We start from the raw sequence: 23,509 nt of genomic DNA, 5'->3' as shown, positions 1-23,509 counted from the left end.
TGTAGGAATTTTCTTTAAAGAATTACTGATTAAGAGTTACTAATGAGGGGGCTTCCCTGGTGGCGCAGTGGTTGAGAGTCTGCCTGCCGATGCAGGGGACACGGGTTCGTGCCCCGGTCTGGGAAGATCCCACATGCCGCGGAGCGGCTGGGCCCGTGAGCCATGGTCGCTGAGCCTGCACGTCCGGAGCCTGTGCTCCGCAACGGGAGAGGCCACAACAGTGAGAGGCCCACGTACAGAAAAAAAAAAAAGAGTTACTAATGAGGACATGGCAATGAAACAGTGGCTCCCTTTGCTACTGAGAAATTTCCTACAAGTTTCCCTAGCCCATGTTCATTTTACAATCAGAGAGCTTTGCAATAGGGGGGGGGGACTGACAATTTCACCAAACCATACATTTGCTAAGCAGAAAATAAAAATCCTATTTACAGAAAGAGAATTCTCTCACATTACAACTCCAGGAAAAAAAAATAAGACAGTCAATTGGATTATTTCAAATGAAGTTAAAGGTTTTGTCTGAATTATATGGGGGGAAGTGCCTTGTTTCTCTGCTTGTTTTAGCCAGTGGGAGCTTGACCACTCATGTTCTAGTGTATAAATTATCACAATTTAGCTCCCCTTCAACCCCACCATTCACAGTTGGCCTCTAGTCAAGTATACTGAAGGTTTCAATGTTTGCATATGCCTGTGTGTGTCCATCCCGAGACTGTACAGCAAGACACACGGGACAGGGAGGCCTAATGTGGAATTAATTTGCTTCCAGTCACACAGCAGGGATCCACCTTTGCCTTGATCTCCTGAACCCATTCAACGATCACAATAAAATTACTCATCAGCCTCTGGAGTGCTGGAATGCCCACCCAGAGTTTCACATACAAGAAGTCTCTGAGGAGTGGAGTTTCATTATAAACAGGGGCTGGCCCATTTGTCAGGCATATTGTTCCATGGAATCCAGCGTGTGAGGTCTTAACACAATGAGAAGAGACTCTTTAATTACACGTTACACATGTGTTGTTTGAACGTGACTGAAGAGATGCCAAGTTCAATACTTTAATGGTTAGGATAGAATGAGGGGGTAGACACAATAACAGGTGTGCCAGGTTCCCTAAGCTAGTGTCTTTCCTATGTCTAAATAAATGACACAGTTTCCCATTCCTGCAAAAGCCTTGTCTGAGGACGTGTCAGGAGTTAGGAGACCCAAGTCCACATTCCAGGTAGTGCCAGGTAGGGCTTGTCCTTAACTGTTCTGGGTCATGTTTTCTTCATCAGTGGAATAAAGGATTGGACTGGGTAGTTTCAAAGGCCCCTTCCTTTTTTAAACTCTGTGATCCTCTAAACGAGGGGAAAAGGGAAACAGAGGTTCACAAGCAGATACTCAAATGTGAATACTTGTCCTACTAACTCCATAAATTGACTGGAGCTCTAAACTACTGCAGCAAAGAATGACAATGGTTTGTAACCAAGCCTTGAACATAATCAGAATGGAAACCATATCTCCCTTTCTCTTCCCCCGAGTCTGACACCAGCACCATTGCTGACCATGATTCACTGGGCAGTTGTACTGTGCACTATCCCAGACACAACAAAAACATCAGAAAAAATTACTGAAGGTTTTCTACGTGACAGGCATTACACTGTGAACTTCTCATAATTTCTCACAACAACCCGAGAGGTTGGTATTATTATCCCTGTTTATAAGTGAGGAAACAGACATTGTGGAGCCACGGGCAAGTCGCAACCGCTTTGAGTCCTCTTCCACAAGCGTAAAATAAGTGGATGTGTCCAGTTGACTTTAAAGGTCCCTCCTACTCTATGACTCAAAACGAGCTTGGATTTGATTACCTAGACCTTGAAAGGCTCACGATTATCGTGCAAACCCAGTTGGCCAGAAAATAGGATGGCCCGTCACCCACTTAAAGCACCACGCAATTTTACAATCAGAGAGCTTTGCAATAGGGGGGGGACAGAAATACAATACCACGTTTACTCAACGCAGCACCTCCTTGGGATGTTCTCACAATCTATACTGTAAACAAGGTGATTGTTAAAACACACCATTTTCCTATGAAGACACCATGGGCTGCCTTACAGCAAACTGCCAAGGGAAAAAGAAAGTATCATAGACTGAAATCACCACAGGCCCCAATATCGAGGCCTCCCCCTTCCAGAAGTCAGGGATTGGTCCCAGGGTAAAGACACAGATATTCCCTCTCCATTACTGTAGATTGGGCTACAGCTGCAAGTCAGGGATTGGTCCCAGGATAAAGACACAGATATTTCCTCTCCATTACTGTAGATTGGGCTAGAGCTGCTGGTTCCCAGCTACACAGAATGAAAGCTCCCTGAGGGCTGGGCTAGGGTCAGATTTGTAAATTCGTTATGACTGGAAAGGAATTACCCCATGGTACTTAAGGATGATCACCAACACCATCATCCCATCACCCACCATGCATTTATAAAAGCATCTGCTCTGTACATGGCTCAGCAGCTAGGCTGGTCATTTGCTTAAGACTGTTTTTCCTAACAGGACCATGAAGGTGAAGAAGGCCTTAATGACCTCAGACAGGATCCAAGGGACAATACAGAGTGTCTGTAGAAAGAGAGCATAAGATACTCTTGGGTAGGTAAAGGAGAGGGGTCCTAAAAGAAAGTGATGGACCTGCTGGGATCACGACTTAGAATAGAGTGCCAAGTTATATTAACTTGTTAGAGCTGCCATTAAAAAAAAAGAGAGAGAGAGAGAGAGAGAGAACCCACAGCTAAACAACAGAAATTTATTTTCTCACAGTTCTAGAGGCTGGAAGTTCAAGAGCAAGGTCTCTTGGGGCCCTATGTAATTGCAGCAGTATAATATTTTGATATATTAACCAACTCTTTTCACCTTGAGATTCCCAGTTACCCTGGGAGTCAACCCCACCCATGCAACCAGACGTGTGGCACCCACTGCCTCAAGGAGGGTTCACCCTATGGAACTGCAGAACCAAAAGGTCAGATACTTAGCTTTTGTTTTCAAAAGGCAAGGTCCAGGTTGAATTAGTCTGCCTGATTAACATCAGGCTATCCTACAGCAAAAATTGAACCAGAAATATCAGCGGCTTGACACAAGAAAACTTATCTGGGTTGAGCCTTCCTCCTCCATCTTTTGGCAACATCATTTGGAACACATGGCCTTGAAGGTCAGTGCAACAAAGGAAGAAAGAGAATAAAGAGCTCACATTCAATGTAAAATTCCTCAGCCTGTATATTATTCTGCTCAGGCTGCCATAACAAAATACCACAGACTGGGTGGCTCAAACAACAGAAATTGATTTCTCACAGTTCTAGAGGCTACAAGTCCAAAATCAAGGGGTCAGCATGTTTGGTTTCTCATGAGGCCTCTCTCCTAGGCTTGGACCTTCTCATGCCCTCAAATGGTCTTGTCTCTGCACACCCCTGGTGTCTTTTCCTCTTCTTATAAGGACACTAGTCATAATGGATTAGGGCCCCACGCTTATGATCTCATTTAACGTTAATTACCTTTTTAAAGGCCCTCTCTCCAAATAGTAAGATCCTAAGGTACGAGGATTAGGGCTTCAACATATGAATTTTTGAGGGGACACAATTCAGTTCATAACACCAGCATTTGCCCTCTTCAAAGTTACAGGAGTAGACAGACCCAGCGTGCTCTAAATTTACTGTTCTTTACAAAGTTCTCTCCCCATCTCTCTGCCCCAACTTAGCAATTTTACAAAGTAAACCACAGGGTTCACTAGCTGGATCTACTTTTCTTCTTCCTATTACCATCCACATTTATTGGATTACATAGACTTTTTTTTTTTTCCCCTGCATGATTATTTATTTATTTATTTATTTATTTTTCAGAATTTATTTTCCTTCTTTATTTTTTAAAAATTTTTTAAACATCTTTATTGGGGTATAATTGCTTTACAATGGTGTGTTAGTTTCTGCTTTATAACAAAGTGAATCAGTTATACATATACATATGTTCCCATATCTCTTCCCTCTTGCGTCTCCCTCCCTCCCACTCTCCCTATCCCACCCCTCCAGGCTGTCACAAAGCACCGAGCTAATATCCCTGTGCCATGCGGCTGCTTCCCACTAGCTATCTACCTTACTACGTTTGTTAGTGTGTATATGTCCAGGATTACATAGACTTTTAAGGCTGGGAATTAAGAAGCAACTAGTTGGCTTTAGGTCTAGTCTAGGCAGCTTGTAGCAACTTTCACCTTCTGCTCCTTTTTATCAAATCTTCAAGGGTCATAGAGGAGTTATGTAATGGGTGACAGAGCAGGGAAACGTGAAAAGAGGAAAGAGAAATGTGCATCTGTGTCCAGAAATGCCTCATCATGGGTCTGTCTCCATTCCCTATAAGACAATTTCCTGCGTTACATCACATCAGATTAACAGGCCTAGACACAGGCAAGATGGAGGAGAAACTGTTCTGCAAAGGAGTTCTAGTTTCCTATCAACACTCAATTTCATTTTCTCTGGCAAAACACCAGCCACACAGACCCACACGCCCAGACCCATAGGCCCTGATTGACATTTCAAGCCCTCCAGCTCCAGCTGTGTTTCTACATTGTTCAGCCAGTAGGAAAAAGCAGCTCGAATTTTAAGCAGAGTCATTTTGCAAACCACCAGCTGTCTCCTGGATAAATTCTGGGTTTTTTAGATGTAGTTACAAGCAACCCTCTCCAATGCACTTATTCATTCAAACAATATTTATTGACTACATTCCATGTACCAGGACTGGGGACATAATGGTGATTGCCACAAGCTTGGGGTCTAGTGAGGGAGAGAAGTTCTAATAAATGGTACCTATTTCACCCCTCTGTGCCAGGTGCAATACTGGATACCTTAAATACTTGGGAAGGTACGATTATTTCCACAGTACAATGAAGAAGCCAAGGTGAAAAGAAGTCCAAAAGACAAGCTCGTGCTGCTGGTCAGTGGAAGTGTCAAGACCAGAAGCCATGTGACCTGACTTCCTGAACTTGGGTGGAAGATAAAAATTTATATCTTTATTTTCACTAATCTCTAACTGAACTTTAGCACTTTCTTCATATATTTATACAAGAAACCCCAGCAGTACTAGTAGTACCTATGACTATGTCACCAATAGAAATCACAGATATTTTCTTACATTACAAGCATTGCCCAAATCCTGAAACATTATTTGTGTTCATTACTATTTCAAAATTATGATAGCTCTTAGATCCACTGCTAGATCATGTTACTTAATGCATTCATTTTTCTAAAGGCACATACACTACTGCATAAATTCTTTTAATATGTTGACAAGTGTTTTGAAATAGGTTTCCTTTATAATTCTATGCCTTTTATTTTACACCTTCAAAAGTACTGCACCAAGAAGTGGCCCTTAGGCTTCCCAGAAATGCCAAAGTGGCAATTGGCAGAAAAATGGGTCAGAACCCTACATTACAGCAATGGGCAGCCCAGGCAAATCCAGAGGCTCTGCTCACTGTGTCTTTGAGTAAGAAGCTAGGTCGGGATTCTTTTATAACTAAAAGAGAGAAGCGAAGAGGAAAGGAAAGGACCCCAATTCCACGAGAGGACCCTTTCTACCCTTTCCACCAGTTCCTGCTCAGCACGTGCCCTAAATGCTCTCCTCTGCTGGTTCCAGCCGCAGCTGAGGCTGACTCCTTGAGCGCCCCTCTGTGCCTCGAGCTGTGTGGATAAATGTGCCCCACTGTGGGCAAGCAGACGTCACTTACTACCCCCGGGGGCTGAGCACCCCTCGCGCCCTGGGAACCATGCTGAGTGTCAACAAGCGGAAGGTGCCAGAAATTCCCACACACTAAGATACCAAGAAATTCCCATACACAAGACGACGGATACTTCGGGTTTTTAACCGCCCCTCGCAGGTCAGCCTCTCCGCGACCCCGAGGCCCGACACTACCGGAAGTAGTCCCAAGACCCGGGTTCCAGTAAGGGCAGCTCTAGCTGTAGATGCCGGGGGTGGGGAAGAAAAGTGTGAAGAGGGATGTAACCCGACACACAGGCGCCGCGCAGTCCCAGCTGCTGGGACAGAGTTGGGTTAACAGTCGGCCTTATGGGTGATCTCTGTCCCCGCCCGGTCCTCCTCCCCTGGCCAAGTGCCCGATAAAGGCCGCAGGATGCCTCTTACCCAGGGGTGCGCAGAGCCTCCGGCCACAGCGTTGGTGCAGCAGAAGCAGCCGCTCCCTGCGAGGGCTCTCGCCTCTGCTGGGGCCCGCCCGGCCGTGGGCGGAAGCTGGAGGCGGGGAGAGCGAGCCCACCCCCACCCCAGGAAAGTTCCGGAAAGGTCCCGCCGCTGCCCCGCCCGGCGCCACGGGCCGGGGAGCCAAGGCCAAGTGCAAGCTGCACCCGGGCTTCGAGCGCTCACAGGGTACAGCCAGGGACGCGAGTCCAGAGGGCCCGGGGCGCTGCCGGCAGGGCAGACGCCCCTACCCGCAGCGCACCCTGGAGCGCGGCCGGGTGCCCTTGGCGCGACATAGGAGGGCACGGAGGCCACCTGTCGCTCCCCCCATTCCCGGGAGCCTACACCGTTGCGTAACTGGGAGGAACCAAGGTGAAGGCAGGGCTGTGGATAGAGGCCCTGGCGGTTTGCTTTGGGTCGTCCAGTGAGCCCTGCTGGGCTTCTCATCTGCTTCCCAAGATTGTCCAGAGAGACAACTGTTCCCGCGTTCATTTCACAGATAAGGTAACCAAGGCTCAGAGAAGCCCCAAAACTTGCCTTGGTAAGCGCCGGAGCAGCGCTCTTCCCTCAGGGTGGAGGTCAGGGTCCGCTGGCTTTCAGACACTGGTCTCCGCACCACGTTGCGTCCTGCTTTGATGACTGGACGTTTTCAGTTGGCTGCTCTAAGTAGGTGCGAAGTGTAGGTGAGTGGTCCTCGACCACATCAGATCTAGAGCACCTTTTTATAACACATATAGGGTGTCCAGAAGTCTTACTGCAATTTTAAGCTTTTATAACTTCAGATGTGTTACAAACTTTAAAGTCCCTTGAAAGTATAATTACGTTTCTTTTACATTTATTTCGTTCTGTGAATTCTGAATAATTCTTTTTGAATTTTTTGTTTCAGTCAACTTTTTTTTTTCTTTTTTTCTTTTTAAAGAGGAACCCTAGCAAACTTAAAATTGAGGCAATCACAGAGGTAAGAGCTCGGAAAAGCAACCTAATAAAGTTGTCCCCCTGCATTGGGCACACGGACTCTTAACTGCTGGACTGCCAGGGAAGTCCCTATGTACTGTCTGTATTTGTCACTTGTTATCTTTTTGGCTTGAAGTCTATTTTGCCTGATATGAGTATGGCTACATCCACTTTTGTCTGCCATTTGCTTGGAGTATCATCTACCATCCCTTCATTTTTAGCTTATGCTTGTCCCTGGAGCTGAGGTTTGTCACCTAGAGGCAGCATATAGTTGGGTCTTGTTTTTTAATCCATCCAGGCACTCTGTGTCTTTTGATTTGTGAATTCAATCCATTTACATTTAGGGTGATTATTAATAGATGAGGACTTAGTACTGCCATTTACTTTTTGTTTTCTGGTTGCTCTATATCTCCATTGTTTCTTTTTCCTTGTGTTTCTGTCTGCTATTCTAGTTTGGGGGTTTTCTATGATGTTTTTCTCAGTTTCCTCTTTTTTTATGTTTCGCGTCTCTGCTCTAGATTTTTGTTTTGTGGTTACCATGAGATTTGTATACAATGTCTCATAGGTAAAATAATCCTTTTTCTGCTGATAGCATCTTATCTTCATTTACCTATATGGGTTTCTTCCTTTCCCCCCTTTTTGTTTTTGTTGTCTCAAATTATCTCTCTATGTTGTGAGCTTGTTACAAAGTTGAAGTAGTTATAGTTACTTTTTTCTCCTCCCCCCTTTAACCTTTATGCTATAATAAAGTGTTTAAAACCTATTCTGATTGAGAGTTGCAATTTTCTGGTTCTATTTATCACCTTGCTCAAAGTTTTATGTACTTTTGACTTTTTGTTTCTGGTAAAGAGCTCCTTTCAACACTTCTTATAAGGAAGGTCTAGGGATGATGAACTCTCTCAGCTTTTGTTTGTCTGGGAAAGTGTTTATTTCTCCTTTGTATACGAACTATAATTTTGCTGGATAGAGTATTCTTGGGCAACAGCTTTTCTCTCTCAATATTTTAAGAATGTCGTTCCACTTCCTCCTGGCCTGTAGGGTTTATGCTAAGAAATCTGCTGAAAGCCTAATGGGGGTTCCTTTGTGGGTTACCATCCTTTTTTCCCCAGTTGCCTTTAAAAGTCATTTTTTTGTCATTGACTTCTTACAATCTTAATATAATGTGTCTTGAAGAAGGTCTTTTTTCATTTAGGTAATTAGATGTTCTCTTAGCTTCATGGACTTCTATAACCAGTTCCTTCCCCAGGTTTGGGAAATTCTCAGATATTATTTAAATAAATTCTCTGCTCCCTTCTCACTTTCTTCCTTCTGGGATACCCATTACCCTAATGTCACCCTTCCTAAAAGAGATAACTCTCATAGAATTTCCTCATTTTTTTAATATCTCATTTCTCTTTCCTCTTCTAGTTGCATCATTTCTAGATTTCTATCTTCAAGCTCACTAATTATCTCTTCCATGTGGTCTGCTCCATTTTCAACGCTTTCTAATGCATTCTTCATCTCATTTACTGACTTATTCAGCTCCAGAATTTGTTTGGCTCTTTTTTAGAGTTTCAGCATCTTTGGTAAAGTATTCCTTCTGTTGACTAATATTACTCCTGAGCTCACTGAACTGCCTTTCTGAGTTTTCTTGTAGCTCATTGAGTTTCTTCATGAGAGCTATTTTGAATTCTCTTACCAGTGAGATCGCAATATTCTGTGACTTTAAGTTGGGTTCCTGGAGAATTGTCATCTTCTTTTTGTGGTATGGTGTTACTGTGGTTCTTCATGGTGTTTGATGAATTGTTCCTCTGCCGGTGCATTTGAAGTAGCCAACAACTTTCTGCGTGATTCTAACAATTCAACAGCTTAGAAATTAGAGGCTTTTCTTTTGTTTTTCCAGTAGGTGGCACTATAGGACAAGTTTTGAGTTTCTCTTACCTGCGCTGCCTCTGATAAATTATGTTTGAGAATCAGTACTTTCCACCCTCTACCACCTCTGTCACAGGGGTGGCCCCTTGCCCTCCTTATCATTTCTGTTCCTCTGGGGGTCAGTGTTGCTGATGTGGCTGCTTTGTGCACCAGGATGGTGGGCTCTTCTGTTGCGTCCAAGATCCCCTGAGTCACAGGCTCCATTACCACTGGGAGGGAGGGTGGAGGCCGGCTGGGGTCATGCAGCTGCCTCTGCCCTGTCCAGTGTTGTCAGGTTTGCAGGGTCCACCACTGCAGGTGGTAGACCACGGGGCACCTCAGCAGCTGGTGGGCCGGTATCCTAGGTACCACTGCCACTGCTGCCCAGCTACTTGTGGCTGCAGGCACTGCTGTGGCCAGGAAGCCAGAGTCATGTGTACTGCCTCCCCTGCTACTCCTGGGTTCTCTGGGGCTGCAGGCTCAGCTGCCATGGTGGGGAAGGCCGGGATTACAGGCACCACCTCCACTGTTCCCTTGGTTCTGCCTCTTCTCTGTGTTCCAATCAACCCACGTGTTTTTCTTTATTTTTTTTATACTTAAATGTTGGGGCAAGAGGGGGCACCAGAAATCATGCAGGACTCAGGACAATTAATTGTGTATGGCACTATCCACAGAGTACAGGATGTTGGTATTCCCGGCTCCCACCCTCTAAGTGCCAATAGATCGTGTCCTAATCACCCTGACAAATAAAAATGCCCCTGTGTATTTCCAAAATGCCCCACCTCACCTCCCAGTTCCACAACCTGAATGAAATTAGAACATTTTCTAACACCAAACACAAAAATAAAATGTATTAAAGACTTAAATGTAAGGCCAGACACTATAAAACTCTTAGAGGAAAACAGAGGCAGAACACTCTCTGACATAAATCGCAGCAATATCTTTTTGGATCCACCTCCTAGAGTAATGAAAAAAAACAAACAAATTGGACCTAATTAAACGTAAAAGCTTTTGCATAGCAAAGGAAACCATAAACAAAACAAAAATACAACCCACAAAATGGGAGAAAATATTTGCAAACGAAGTGACCAAGGGATTAATCTCCAAAATATACAAACAGCTCATGGAGCTCGATATCGAAAAAACAAACAACCCAATTTTAAAAATGGGCAGAAGAGCTAAATAGACATTTCTCCAAAGAAGACATACAGATGGCCAAAAAGCACATGAAAAGATGTTCAACATCACTAATTATTAGAGAAATACAAATCAACACTACAATGAGGTATCACCTCACACTGGTCAGAATGGCCATCATCAAAAAAGTCTACAAACAATAAACGCTGGAGAGGGTGTGGAGAAAACAGAACCCTCCTACACTGTTGGTGGGAATGTAAATTGGTACAACCACTATGCATAAGAGTATGGAGGTTCCTTAAAAAACTAAAAACAGAACTACCAAATGATCCAGCAATCCCACTCGTGGACATATATCCAGAGAAAATCCTAATTCAAAAAGATACGTGCACCCCAATGTTCAATGCAGCACTATTTACAATAGCCAAGGCATGGAAGTAACCTAAATGTCCATTGACAGAGGAATGGATAAAGAAGATGTGGTACATACATACAATGGAATATTACTCAGCCATAAGAAAGAATGGCTTATGTTCTTTGCAGCAACGTGGATGGACCTAGAGATTATTATACTAAGTGAAGTAAGTCAGAGAAAGACAAATATCATATGATAGCACTTATATGTAGAATCTAAAAAAATTATACAGATGAACTTATTTATAAAACAGAAACAGACTCACAGACTTTGAAAACAAACTTATGGTTACCAAAGGGGAAACGTGGTGGGGAGGGATAAATTAGGAGTTTGGGATTGGTATATACACTACTATATATAAGATACATAGTCAACAAGGACCTACTGCATAGCACAGGGAACTCTACTCAATATTCTGTAATGAGCTATATGGGAAGGGAATCTGAGAAAAAAGTGGATATATGTATATGTAAGACTGAATCACTTAGCTGTACACCTGAAACTAACACAACATTGTAAATCAACTGTACTCCAATATAAAAATAAAAATTAAAAAAAAAAGCATCAGCAGTCCTGGTTTTAACAACAACAACAAAAAAAGCAGCAGCAGCAGCCCTGGTTTAGATGGGAAGGGTGCCGGCAGGAAAGAATCACAAGAGATGTGCTGCTTGCTGGGTGGTTTGAGGTTGGTGGTGTGAAATCAGATTCAGAGTTAAGAAAGGTGTCCTGAGCAGATCCCACATGCTGGGGGCTTCTACCTGTATTCATCCTACTATCTCACCCAAGCCCTCTCTTAAGCCCTTGAAGAAGAGCTGGGACCATAACATGAGACAGCCAGGAAGAGGGGGAGCTGAGAGTTCACTCATTCGCTCGCTCACTCACACAGTCCTTCTTCCATATGATGCATGATCTCTGGGTCCCTGCCTGCTATGCATCAAGCAAGCCCGGTTCCCACTGCCTGGCCATACACTGTTGAAAAACTCAGACTCCGTTCCTACCCATGTGGGACCTGCCAAGTAGGGCAAGTGCACCTAGGGAGAGGGGAAACTAGGAGACGCACTGTTAGAGTGGGAAGAGGAAGTGATAGGCGGGGCGGACACGAAGAGGAACAGACCCCAATTCAAGAAGATCCAGGAGACAGAGTAGTAAACTGGCAGGGCTCTGGGAAGACACGCAGGCTAGTGAGCAGGAAGGGCTGGCAACAGGAATGGGTGGGCACGGGGAACGGAACAGAGGAAAGTGCTCTCTGGAGAACAGGAAAAGGAAGGCGCAGGAGGAAGCATCGTGAAGAGGCTGTTCCTGCAGGCATGCAGCTTTAAATAGTATCCCCTGCTTTAGCCGGATCAGCACGCCCCACCCTCGTCCCTTCCCCGTAGCAAATCCTCCCCTCCCTGAGTAGCTAGAGAAGCAGCCTCAGCCCCTGGCCCCAGCTAACCCTCCCTAGCTGAGAGAGCAGCGCAGCTGACAAAAAGCTTCTGAGGAGCTGCAGCGAGATGTGTGTGAGCTAGGGTGAGTTCCTAGTGCAGGGACCCGCCAGCACACAGTGTTCATCCTGCCCGACCACCAGGCACTCTCAGAAGCAGAAGGGGGTGGGCAGACAGAGCATGATTGTGTGTATTATGCCAGGTGTTTTTTGAAGGCAGCCCCAGCACCTCCTGAATGTACTGTTTTCATCACAGTCATTCTGCATGTCAAATAAAAACTAGAATTGCGGGCTTCCCTGGTGGCGCAGTGGTTGAGAGTCCGCCTGCCGATGCAGGGGACACGGGTTCGTGCCCCGGTCCGGGAGGATCCCACAGGCCGCGGAGCGGCTGGGCCCGTGAGCCATGGCTGCTGAGCCTGCGCGTCCGGAGCCTGTGCTCCACACCGGGAGAGGCCACAACAGAGAGAGGCCCGCGTACCGCAAAAAAAAAAAAAAAAAAAAAAAAAAACTAGAATTGCTATCAGGTTACAGGGTGGCTGGAGTTTTCTCATCTGTTACATAGAAGATGAAGCTGTTTTTCAGACCGGAAGCACTAATGCATATGGAGGTGCTTCACAAACTACAAAGAGCTCTAACTCAATCAGCACTCTTGGTTGAAGGCAAGAAAGCAGCTCTGGATAACTTACACAGAAAAGGAATGTATTAAGGCTTTCAGGGGTTCACACTACCCTCAAAATGACAAAGTAATGATGGCAGGAAAAGTGCACAGGAATCAGCAGCTCTGCAAAATCAAAAAGCAGAAAACGCAACACCATCTTTCAGTAGGAACAGCCTGGCAGCCCTCAGAATACTCCCCCTGCCTTGGCAAATGACTCCAGAGTAAGTGACACAAATATAAAGGGAATGAGAATTCAAGTCCTCATGGAAGTGTCCACTGACCAAACTGATGACAAAGCCCAGCGCCACAGCTGTCAGAGGAAGGAGAGAGTGTACATGGCCCCTCTGACTTCCACCAGGATTCTTATGATGAGTATTTCCCCCAAATTGGGAAAGGGACTGAATACTAGGCGGCCAAGAGAAAAAAAGGAAGATGGCAACTATAGGCTCCGTACATATTAGATCTTATTATATATTTTTTTCTACTTATATAAGCAAGGTGGTATGACAGTGAAAACCCTCAGCCCTAGAACAACAAAGACTTCTGCTAAATACACGTGCAGTAGAGGGACTCCCCTGGTGGTCCAGTGGTTAAGAATCTGCCTTCCAATGCAGGGCATGCAGGTTTGATCCCTGGTCAGGGAACTAAGATCACACATGCTGCAAGGCAACTAAGCCCGTGCGCCGCAACTACTGAGCACTCGAGCCACAACTAGAGAGCCCGTGTGCCACAACTACGGAGCCCACATGCTCTGGAGCCCACGCACCACAACTAGAGAGAAGCCCGCGCGCCTAACGGAAGAGGCTGCGTGCCGCAACTAAGACCCGATGCAGTCAAAAATTTAAGGAAAAAAAATGTACATTAGAGTGCTGGAGAATGACGGTGTGGCTCAGGCAGACTCAGACTCTCCATCCAAAGGGGTCTCTGAGGACATGAGTGGAATCAAGTCTTTCTCAGAAACTTAGCTTCATAAACTCAGTTTTGGGAAATTCCTTTTGCCTAAATTTCCTCATCTACATGATAGGAATAAATATGTCCTCCTACCTCAAGGATATGCTGGAGGAAAAAACACTATGACTTTTGGGCCACAAATACCTCAGAGTATGTGGGACTGTGAAGACCAAAGGTTACCTTTGTGTTCATACACCACCACTCTCAGAAAGAATGAACTGACGTGCCTCGGTTAACGGTATCGGTAAAATGGGTATTTTTATCAGTACCTACCTCATAGTATCCTTATGAAAATTAAATGAGCTAATATATACAAAGTGATTGGTACCATACCTGGCATAGAATAAGTATTCAGTAAATTGTAGTTACTAAAGTAACTATAGGATTATAGGAATTATTGTTATCCAGTGTTCAGGCAGGCGTTATACAAGGTACTGAAGAGAAAGTTCTACAGGTCTGCCCTAAGGCAAATGAAACAGTACAGTATTGAGTCTAATATAAGAATATTAGACCTCATTTCTCAAAGATGGGAGTAATCGGAAAAGTACAAAACTATTTACAGTACAGATATACTGCACTGCAAAGTGCCCCTTAGACATAAAATTGAACCTGAGAGTGGAACTGATATTCCCAAGAGATGAAGCAAAAAGTGGGGGAGGTCTCAATGTATCCTCCAGGGCAAATAAATGCTTGTGGGTGTTCCTTCTGCCTCAAGATCAAGAGCTGGTGTGTAGGAAGGGCTCCATTGTAGCGAGGGCTGGCTCCCTGTCAGCATCGGTTGCTTCAAGATGTTTCTTCCCAAACCTGCCTTCGTGCCAGCAGTGAGTCCCATCATTACCAGTTTCTGTTCCTTTGGTACTTCGTGTCATGGTTACTTATTACCCCTTTTAAAAAAGTTATGCATAACGTGACAAGCTGCGTCTCGCCATGAAAAACATAAAGCCACTGAGGGCAGGAACTGTGTCTTTTACATCTTCTTCTCCCCAGGACTTAGCAATGTCTTTTTCCCAACAAAAGTGTGTTGGGTTCCATGCAATGGTTCCCAGGTAGAAGTGTCAAAAGAAGCTAAAACAGGCTGCCCCAGAGGGCTGTTAAAGGCCCAGCAAACTTGTGACTCGCATTTGATAAGCACCTGGAGAATAGTAGTCAATGAAAAACTCAGGAGTTGCGGAGAGTATGAGGACCTAAGGCCTTCCTGACCCCTGGAGCAGGTAGCAAATCTTCTACTAGTTCATCTGTCTCTTTTCTATGCACGTTTGAACACCACAGGAGAAGTCCACCTGTAAGGGAGCACTGGGAGGCTCTGAAGGTATGCAGCTGAGGTTCTGGGCAGCAAGCATTTCCCTGGAGGGGCTGGGAACCACGTCTCCTGTCCCCGCAGTCACCCCTTGTGTCCTACAGATCTACTTCTCCACGCAGGTGCAGGGAGCAGCTCCTCATGGGCCTGTGGGCCTTCCCTCCTGAGGGGCAACTCAGAAGAGGGAGAAACTGGGTAAGTTACTGTCCCCTGAGATCACTAGAGTTGATCCCAAGGCCACATTTTTACTCACCGTCTCCCCTTTCCCCCCTCCCCTATCCATTCTACATCCCCTTTACCCTCCAGCTCTCACGTAGGCAGGTCCTGGTGGCTTACCTGGTGGTGTGACCCAAACCTTTATTCCTGAGGGGTCTGAACACTTGCTGATCAAACCCTCCTCAGGCTGGGTTGCTGCATGTGTCTATTCACAGTTATAACGGAGCAAAGGAGTCCAGCAGATGCCCACCTGAAGCACCTGAGTCTCACACATATTCCTCCTTGCTCCCCTTGTGTAAAAGCAGCCTTCCTCCTCCCGATGACCAGGGTCAGTTACGCCTGCTACCATGGCAACTCCTCTCTTGCCTGCTGGTCCCTGGACACAAAAAGTTCAAAGTACCCTTTGAACTTTTTACCCCATAGCAGCAGCTTTACCATATAGTTCAATGGGACCTTTATTGTGCCCCTGTCAATAGTGCGTTCTCTTTGGGGGCCAGAAACTCCAACCATGCAGAGCCCAGAGTTGCAGGGAAAGGAAGCACAAAATCCCGCAGTGGGTCATTAGGAATGACAGTAAACAAGGCCATCCCTGCTTCCACCGCTTGGTTTCCAGACCCTTATATCCTTCCTACTGAGGACACAGCACCCTATAGAGGTCTCCGATTTAATAAAGACACCTTGTTCTGAATGATGGCACTCCATCCTTTCAGAGTGCTTTCTCAGAGCTGGCGCTTCAGTTGTGAGTAGAGAAGGCCCTCCCAATCCATTGGGCCAGTTACCTCTGAGTGGAGCAGTACACAACACAACCAGAGGACCCCTGGTCATGACCCTCTCCAACACCCCCTCCATTTGAAAGTATATCCCCTGGTTGGATGCTCTGCTCTATGAGATTCCATACCTGTGGATCAGACATTCCTTAAGCCTCCAGAGAGAAATGCTGGTTGAGGCTCTGTAGGCAGCAAAAGCAGACAATATTCATTTACAGTTTGCCTCGGGGTTATGTTAACTCTCCCACCTCCTATCATATTATAGTCTGAGAACTCTGGACCTCTTAAATATCCAAGAGAACAGCACACTGATCCATTACACTGATGACGTCCCTGATTGGACAGGACAAGCAAGAAGAGGCTAGAATGCTACAGTCAGTAAGATGCTTGTGCTTCAGAGGATGGGAAATAAACCCTATGGAGAGTCAGAAACAGGCCATTTCAATGACGTTTTTAGAAGTCTACTGGTCAAGGGTATTCTGGGATAGCCCTTTCTAAAGCAGAAGACAAATTGCTGCATCTTACAACCATGTCACAAAGAAGGAAGCACACTGTCTTACAGACCTCTTTGTGTTCCCCAGGGATATTTCTCTGGCCCACATACCGAGCGACACAGTGTTGAGTGGGGCCGGAGCAGGTAAGGGTGTTGCAACAGGTCCAAGCGCAGTGCAGGTAGCCCTGCCAGCTGACCCCCACGGTGTTGGAGGGGTCAGTGGTGGGAAAAGATACAGTGTGACCACTACATGGATCTGTGGATCCAGTGGGCCCACTGTAAGCTGGACTTTATCCAGGACCTCACTTTTCACAGGCCCCCAATCCAACAGGAGAGCCAGGATGCTCCTTTGGGTCTCTAGGTATCAGTGTCAGCTCAGAACCTTTGTCCAATAGTCCTAATGTATAGTCACCCAAGTAAATGGCCATAGGTAGATTCTTTTGAGGAAAGACTGGAGGAATCGCCACAGTATATACTTGCCACAGTGTTGCAGAGTCCGTCCTCCAGCCACTTCTTCAGTCAATGGGTTCCAGATCTGAAAACTGACTCAAGTCTGAGAACTGAGCAAGAGATCATGACTTTTTCTTAAAGTGACTGCTCTCAGCCTCTTGCTCCAATTTTGTTGTATTTTTTTTGTTTTTGTTTTTGGGGGGCACACCACACGGCTTGTGGAATCTCAGTTCCCCAACCAGGGATTGAACCTAGGCCACGGCAGTGAAAGCACCAAATCCTAATCGGTAGAACACCAGGAAACTCCCGTGTTTGGGGTTTTTTTTTTAAATAGATGAAAGATCAGCAAACATGGCCCCATGGGCCAAATCGAGACGACCACCTGTTCCTGTAAACAAAGTTTTATTGAAAGACAGCTACATACATTTGTTTACGTATTATTTATGGCTGCTTTTGTGCCATAACAGCTGAGTGGAGCAGCTGTGACACAGACCATGTGACCTTCAAAGCCTAAAATATTTACTCTCTGGCCGTTTACCTAAAAAGTTTGCTGACCCCGTTACAGAGGCTAAGCATCTTGTCAACTGTCTGCCTATTTGCCCCCAGGTGCAAAATCGCCGCGGTGTCCCATGAGCCGTCTCCACAACCCCCTGCTGGCAAAGCCCACTGATTGCCCTCCAGCCTTGCCTTTTGGTGAGGGAGGTAATTATGGCCTCCTGGCTTCTGGCAGCTAAGTGCCACCTCTTGGCCTCTATGAACCCCGTAGATGCTAACAAGCTCAGTTTGTAACCGTCTGTCCTTCCACCATCCCCAGCCTCCAGAACTTCTTAGTGATGTTGGTGCCCCTCTCATCAGTACACTTTGATAGCTTGGTGACTGGTGTGTCCTCTCATGGGATGCATCCTCTGGTGGGTCTTTTGGCTTACATAATAGAGCCCTTCCAGCATGTCCACTTTCCTCAGCCTCTTTATTCCTTCCTGGACTGTCTGCTGGAGTGAAGGAGAGAAGCAGAGGTTGGGGAGAAGCATCCTAAACTGCTAAGCACAATTTCATCAAAGCCAATGGGGAGTCCCTGAGCCAAAGCTGACATCACAGAAGTCCCATGTCTCCCAGGGAGCGGACCATTGGCTGGAGGCAGCCTGGAGAAAGCGTGCCTCAGTACAAATGCAGGGGGGGCCTCGGAGCACTGTGGCCAGAGCCCTTGGTCAGCTATGGTCCACTAGTTAGAGGTGTGTGAGACATAGTCTCACGGCGACGACAGGAGCACAGAATGAAGATTAGGGTGGGTGTGTCAAAGCCTGATTGACATGCCAGTCTGCATCCTTAATAACAGGTCTAACTTCTAAGGGGGCACGAGCTGCTGCTCAGAACGACACCTCTCTTAGGAAAGGAGGGTGAATCAGGAGAATAAGAGGCTCCGGGATGGACTGCAGAGAGGCAAGGTGCCTCATGTGTGCCTCTCCTCCTCTCTCCTCGCCATTATTCCTTCAATCCAGACAGGAAAGGTACATCTGCCCTCATTCAGAAGCGATCTCTTCCCAGCTCCCTCATTGTGCGAGGGTAAATTCACGGACCTTAGGATTCTTCTGAGGCCCAGGCTGTGAGGTAGTTAAAGGCTAAAAAAATCGCATCTGAGATGAGTGCTTTTGCCTGGATGCTGCCACTGCACCAAGCAGATGGACTGGTGAAGCAACAGCCCATAAGCCAACATTCCTTGAGAGCCATGAGATACAAGGTGTCTCATAATGTTAATGCCAGAAGTCTTAGGGATCACCTCCTGTCTGCATGTTTACCCCTGAGGGAAACTGAACTGCTCAGGGGCCTCCAGTGAGGAAATCTGGCTTCTCATCCTGTGTTCTTCCCCCAAAGCCATAAAAGTGCAAAAAGAGATGGAGCTGAGTGGTCAGCTGAAGACCCAGAAATGCAGGCCAAGCAAGGCAACATCCATGCTTTCTTGAGGCGGTGGTGGTGGTGAATGTCTCAAAACAGCTGTAATGGGAATGTCCTGGCCCTTCTGGAGTCACTCACTTCTCCCAGCAGCTCTGCCCTTCTTCCGTCTACTCCAGCAGCAGCAGCATCTCAAGGGAAGGCTCCTGAGCCGCATCTCACCCAGGTGCAGTCTCACCGTTGCTTGTTTCTATTGCAGAAATGTCGAGCTTCGGAGTCAGCCTAAAATTAAAACAGCCTTGCGGGAAAATCAAAGAAGAGTTCTGTGTATTATTCCTACCAGGCTCTCTCCTAACAGGGAAACCCATGCTTCCTCCACTTCTTCCAATACTATCAGACTGGATTAGACAAATTAGCAGATGGTTTGTCCACATAATTCCCTATCACTGGTATAGCTGTAGAGAAAGATTTAAAGTAAAACTCCCAAGCCTATTTCTATCTCTGGTCCTGGGGTCTCTAGCCCAAGAAAATTCCCCAGCAACACGGTAGTTTTGGGTTTCTCCCAGAATCAAATTCAGCTCCACCACTTGCAGCTGTGTGATCTGGGCAGTTATCAGACTCAATGTGTCTCAGCTGTCCTCATCTGTAAAATGTCCTCATCTATAAAATGCTGACAAGGATATGGTGTTAGGGTGGTAACTGCTAAAGTTGTTGTTATGAGACGCTGTGTATAAAGCACCTGGCATATAACAGATGCTCAACAGAGCTAGGGCTCTGAACTTTAGGCTTGGGAATGAGCTGGAAGTAGATGTGGGATTAGAAATCCAGCCAGAGATGAGAACACTCTAAGAAACTGGATAATACAAGAGAAAAACCCCAGCAAGCAATGAGAGTAGGTGTGTGGCTGGCAGCAGCACTGCTCCTACCTGGGTGCTGGTCAGTGTGCTGGTCAGTGTTATCTTCTTCCTTGAACTCCTGGATTAGCAGGCATGGAAACACATAATCTCCTAAATAGCATCCTTATTATTAAATTAGATAGTGCACACTAAAACACTTTGAAAGATATAACATGATAGGGAAACTAAAAGACAATGACAACGCTAGATGCTTAAAGTTGCAATAAGTAAAGAATTGTTAAGGTTATCTCATAAATAAGGGAAGTAGGGGATGAGAGGGTGGTACTGTGGAAAACAGGAATCTTAGCCCAGTAATTAAATCCCATAGGGACCTAAGAAAAGCCCAGCACCCAGGTCACACAGAGCCTTATACAGGAAAATAGCTCGGGATCCAAGATATTTTGAGGGGTCTATGACCTTGCCCCCTTTCAGAAGTAGAAGTTCATGGATCCCTACTCCTCCCCACATAACACTCAGCTGTTCTGTCTGCTTCCGTGTGTCTTCTCATTTCTCCTTCAATTACTAGAGGGCTGATTCTCTCCGAGTATTCTAATACATATTCCCAAGACAGTAACCGACTAGGCCAATGAGATACTCTATGTCCCCATCTAGGCAGAGTTTTTCCTGCCAGGCTAATTATTCCACCACTGAGCCCATGGGTTGGCTGCCCTTGGGCCAGGTGTTAACCCCAGATCCTATCAGCAAAGGCCCAATGGGGACAGTCAGGTGAATAAAAGCACAGAACTCCTGAGACCTTTGCCCACAGCAAGATCTTTGGCCTGGAATGTTTTTCTTAGAACAGTATTCTGAGCATGGTGGATGATGATAGAAGATTGGAGAAGGGTGGGGGGGCGGGGGGTACCGTCAAGCCTAACATCAAACTAAAAGATTCAAAAAGTTAGAAAAATGTAGTTTTAAACCTGATGTTTCACAGATCACTTTCAAACACCTCACTGTTTAAACAAAAGTTCAGACCATACAGAAAACCCTGACTTACCAAAAACACTATAGTTGAAAACGCTTAGGCCAAACTTCATCAAACTAGTTGAGACAATACAGAATTTGTTGACTAGGGGAGCAGAGTACCACAAGATGGCAGCATTGTCCCTTCTGTGCTTCATCAGGTTTTAATTTTAAGATGTGCTCATCTGTTGAGCCTGCTCTAAAACTGCCCACCTCTTCCTAGAAGCCATTTTTAAGAAAACTGAACAGCCCCTAATTAATATAGAAGGTATAAAGCTACAAGTGATGTAGCATCTATTTTTCTACAGTCCCGTACACATATTATCTCTGAACTCATTTTATTCCCAAGATCTTGGGACTGGCTATCATTTTTTTTTTTTTTTTAGTCTAATTGAGTATGTAATCAGGGATGGAAGCAGTGGCTCAGATTATCCAAGGATTACAGACTCCCAAGCCATGTTTCAATTTCAGGAACTTAATCTTTTTATTTTAATAGTCCCTATTTGGCATTTATGTAATCCAGGTTTTTATTATAGCTATTTTTAATATCTGTTTATTTCTCTTACTAGATTCAATTCAGTCTCAATCATGATGGCTAATTTTATGTGACAACTTGGCTAGACCATGGTAACTAGATATTTGGGCAAATATCAGGCAAATATCAGTCTAGACGTTGCTGTGAAGGCATTTTTTAGATGAGACTAACATTTAAATCGGCAGACTTTAAGATTACCCTCCATAATGTGAGTGGACCTCAACCAATGAATTGAAAGTCTTAAGAAAAAGACTAAGAAAATTCTCCCTGAGAAAGAGGGAATTCTGCCTCCATACTGCCTTTGAACTCAAGCTGCAACATCAACTCTTCCCTGCGTCCCCAGCCTGCTGGCCTGCCCTGCAGATTTTGCAATTGCCAGCTCCCACGATCATATAAGCCAATTCCTTAAAATAAATATCTGTCTCTACCTCTACCTCTCTCTCTCTCTCTCTCCACACACACACACACACACACACACACACAGAGAGAGAGAGAGAGAGAGAGAGAGAGAGAGAGAGAGAGAGAGAGATTCATTCTGTTTCTCTGGAGAACCCTGATTAATAACTATAGGCCAGGCACTACTGCACCATGGAACAGAAATGACTAAGAAATATCCTCGAGCTTGAGAGACATGTGAACACATAACAATACTGTAAATGCTAAGGCAAATGTATTAAGTACTATAGAACACAAGAAAAAAATTCTTTGGGAAGTGGTTTGAAAAACCATAAGGAAGAGACATTTGAGTTGCAAAGAACAAATAGGTGTCTAACAGGAAGACATTAAAGAACCAAGGATCCTAGTGGAAATCCTGTGAACAAAAACAGGCATGCACAAAGGGGCAAAATAAGCACCATCCCCACATGTGAATATGTGACTTCAAGATACCATGATATAACACCCAACATTTCTTGAGCTCTTCCTATTTTGTTACGGGCTTTTATATGGATATCATAAAACCTCATAACCTTATGAAGCCAGAAACACTTATCCCACCTTTACAGTTTAGGAAACTGAAAGGTACACAGGGTTTAAGCAAGTCCAAGGCCCTAAAAATCAAGCAGGAATATAAACCACAGCAATCTGACTTCAGGTCGACAATCCTAACCACTATATTATGAAGGTTCTATATCCTTTAAAATTTAAAGGTTTATGATCAAAGCAGAGGCCAGGAAACTTCAGGTCTATATACATGTATGTTTTTATTTCTTAGTAGTTATTCTCTTATACTAAGTGTTCAATATACTTTTTGACTCTCTTTTCCAAAGTCCTAATAAAAGTCATACCTGGAATAGGAGTGGGCAGCACCCACACACGCTTATCCAAATTTGAGCACTGCAGGCCTCCTGAAGCACTTCAGGAATATACATTATCTAAACCAGAATGAACAGCAGGCTACCACCTTTTCTTCAGTTTATGATGAAGTGACAGTAGGGGGCAACCTTATCTTAAAACACGTGGATATTATTAATTTATTATTCTTCACAAGCCTATAAGCCTCCTTTATTAAAGGTACGTAAAAGACACATCACCCTTCCCTTCTACCTCAGACTTGGCCTTTCCTTTTCCCTTTCTCTATTACCATCCCCAACCCACCCCAAATTTCACCGACCTTCTCTTTGACTGCCCTTCCTTCACATTGTATTTCTTTGGAATTTCTGCTTTAAGTGCTTTTTAAACTAGTCATTAGAACCATCTCCCTTGACTACTCCCCTTCACTCTCTTAATGGCTATGAAAATAAACCTAGTTTCACCCAAATGTTAACCTGAAGACTAGATGGCACCTGGCCTCATACATGCAAGCAGAGCTAAAACAGTGTGGATAAGCTATCAATAGAACAAATCTTAAATATCTGATTCATCTGTACAAGCATAATATCTGAACAAATATGTAAAATAGGAACTTTCTTGATCCAAAAGGAAAGCCTAGAAACTAAGTAACTTTTAAAAATATGTGCGCAGTGAGGTCTGAAGGTTTAATGATTAAGAATCCTTGCTTTAGGGGCTTCCCTGGTGGCGCAGTGGGTAAGAATCCGTCTGCCTATGCAGGGGACATGAGTTCGAGCCCTGGTCCGGGAAGATTCCACATGCTGCAGAGCATCTGGGCCCATGCGCCACAGCTACTGAGCCTGCGCTCTAGAGCCCGGGAACCACAACTACTGAAGCCCGCGTGCCTAGAGTCCGTGCTCCGCAACATGAGAAGCCCAAGCACCGCAACAAAGAGTAGCCCCTGCTCGCCACAACTAGAGAAAAGCCCGTGTGTAGTAACAAAGACCTAACACAGCCAAAAATAAATAAAATAAAAATAAATTGAAAAAACAAAAGTAGTAGCTATTATTCTTATTCTCAAATAGTGAAGAACTTTATGAAGTTGGGTT

General features: G+C 45.1%; 1 protein-coding gene across 1 annotated transcript in view; it reads right to left on the bottom strand.

The window, feature by feature from the left end:
* SQOR (sulfide quinone oxidoreductase) overlaps positions 1-6,282 on the bottom strand; it is a 54,122-nt gene extending 47,840 nt beyond the window's left edge. Inside the window, exon 1 of the mRNA XM_065871199.1 lies at positions 6,149-6,282. The gene's annotated coding sequence lies outside the window, so the exon portion shown is untranslated. The remainder of the gene's footprint in view (positions 1-6,148) is intronic.
* Positions 6,283-23,509: the final 17,227 nt, after the last annotated feature.

The sequence above is a fragment of the Phocoena phocoena genome, chromosome 2 (assembly GCF_963924675.1).
Source record: "Phocoena phocoena chromosome 2, mPhoPho1.1, whole genome shotgun sequence".
Taxonomy (NCBI): Eukaryota; Metazoa; Chordata; class Mammalia; order Artiodactyla; family Phocoenidae; genus Phocoena; species Phocoena phocoena.
This window is presented reverse-complemented; position numbering and strand designations above follow the sequence as displayed.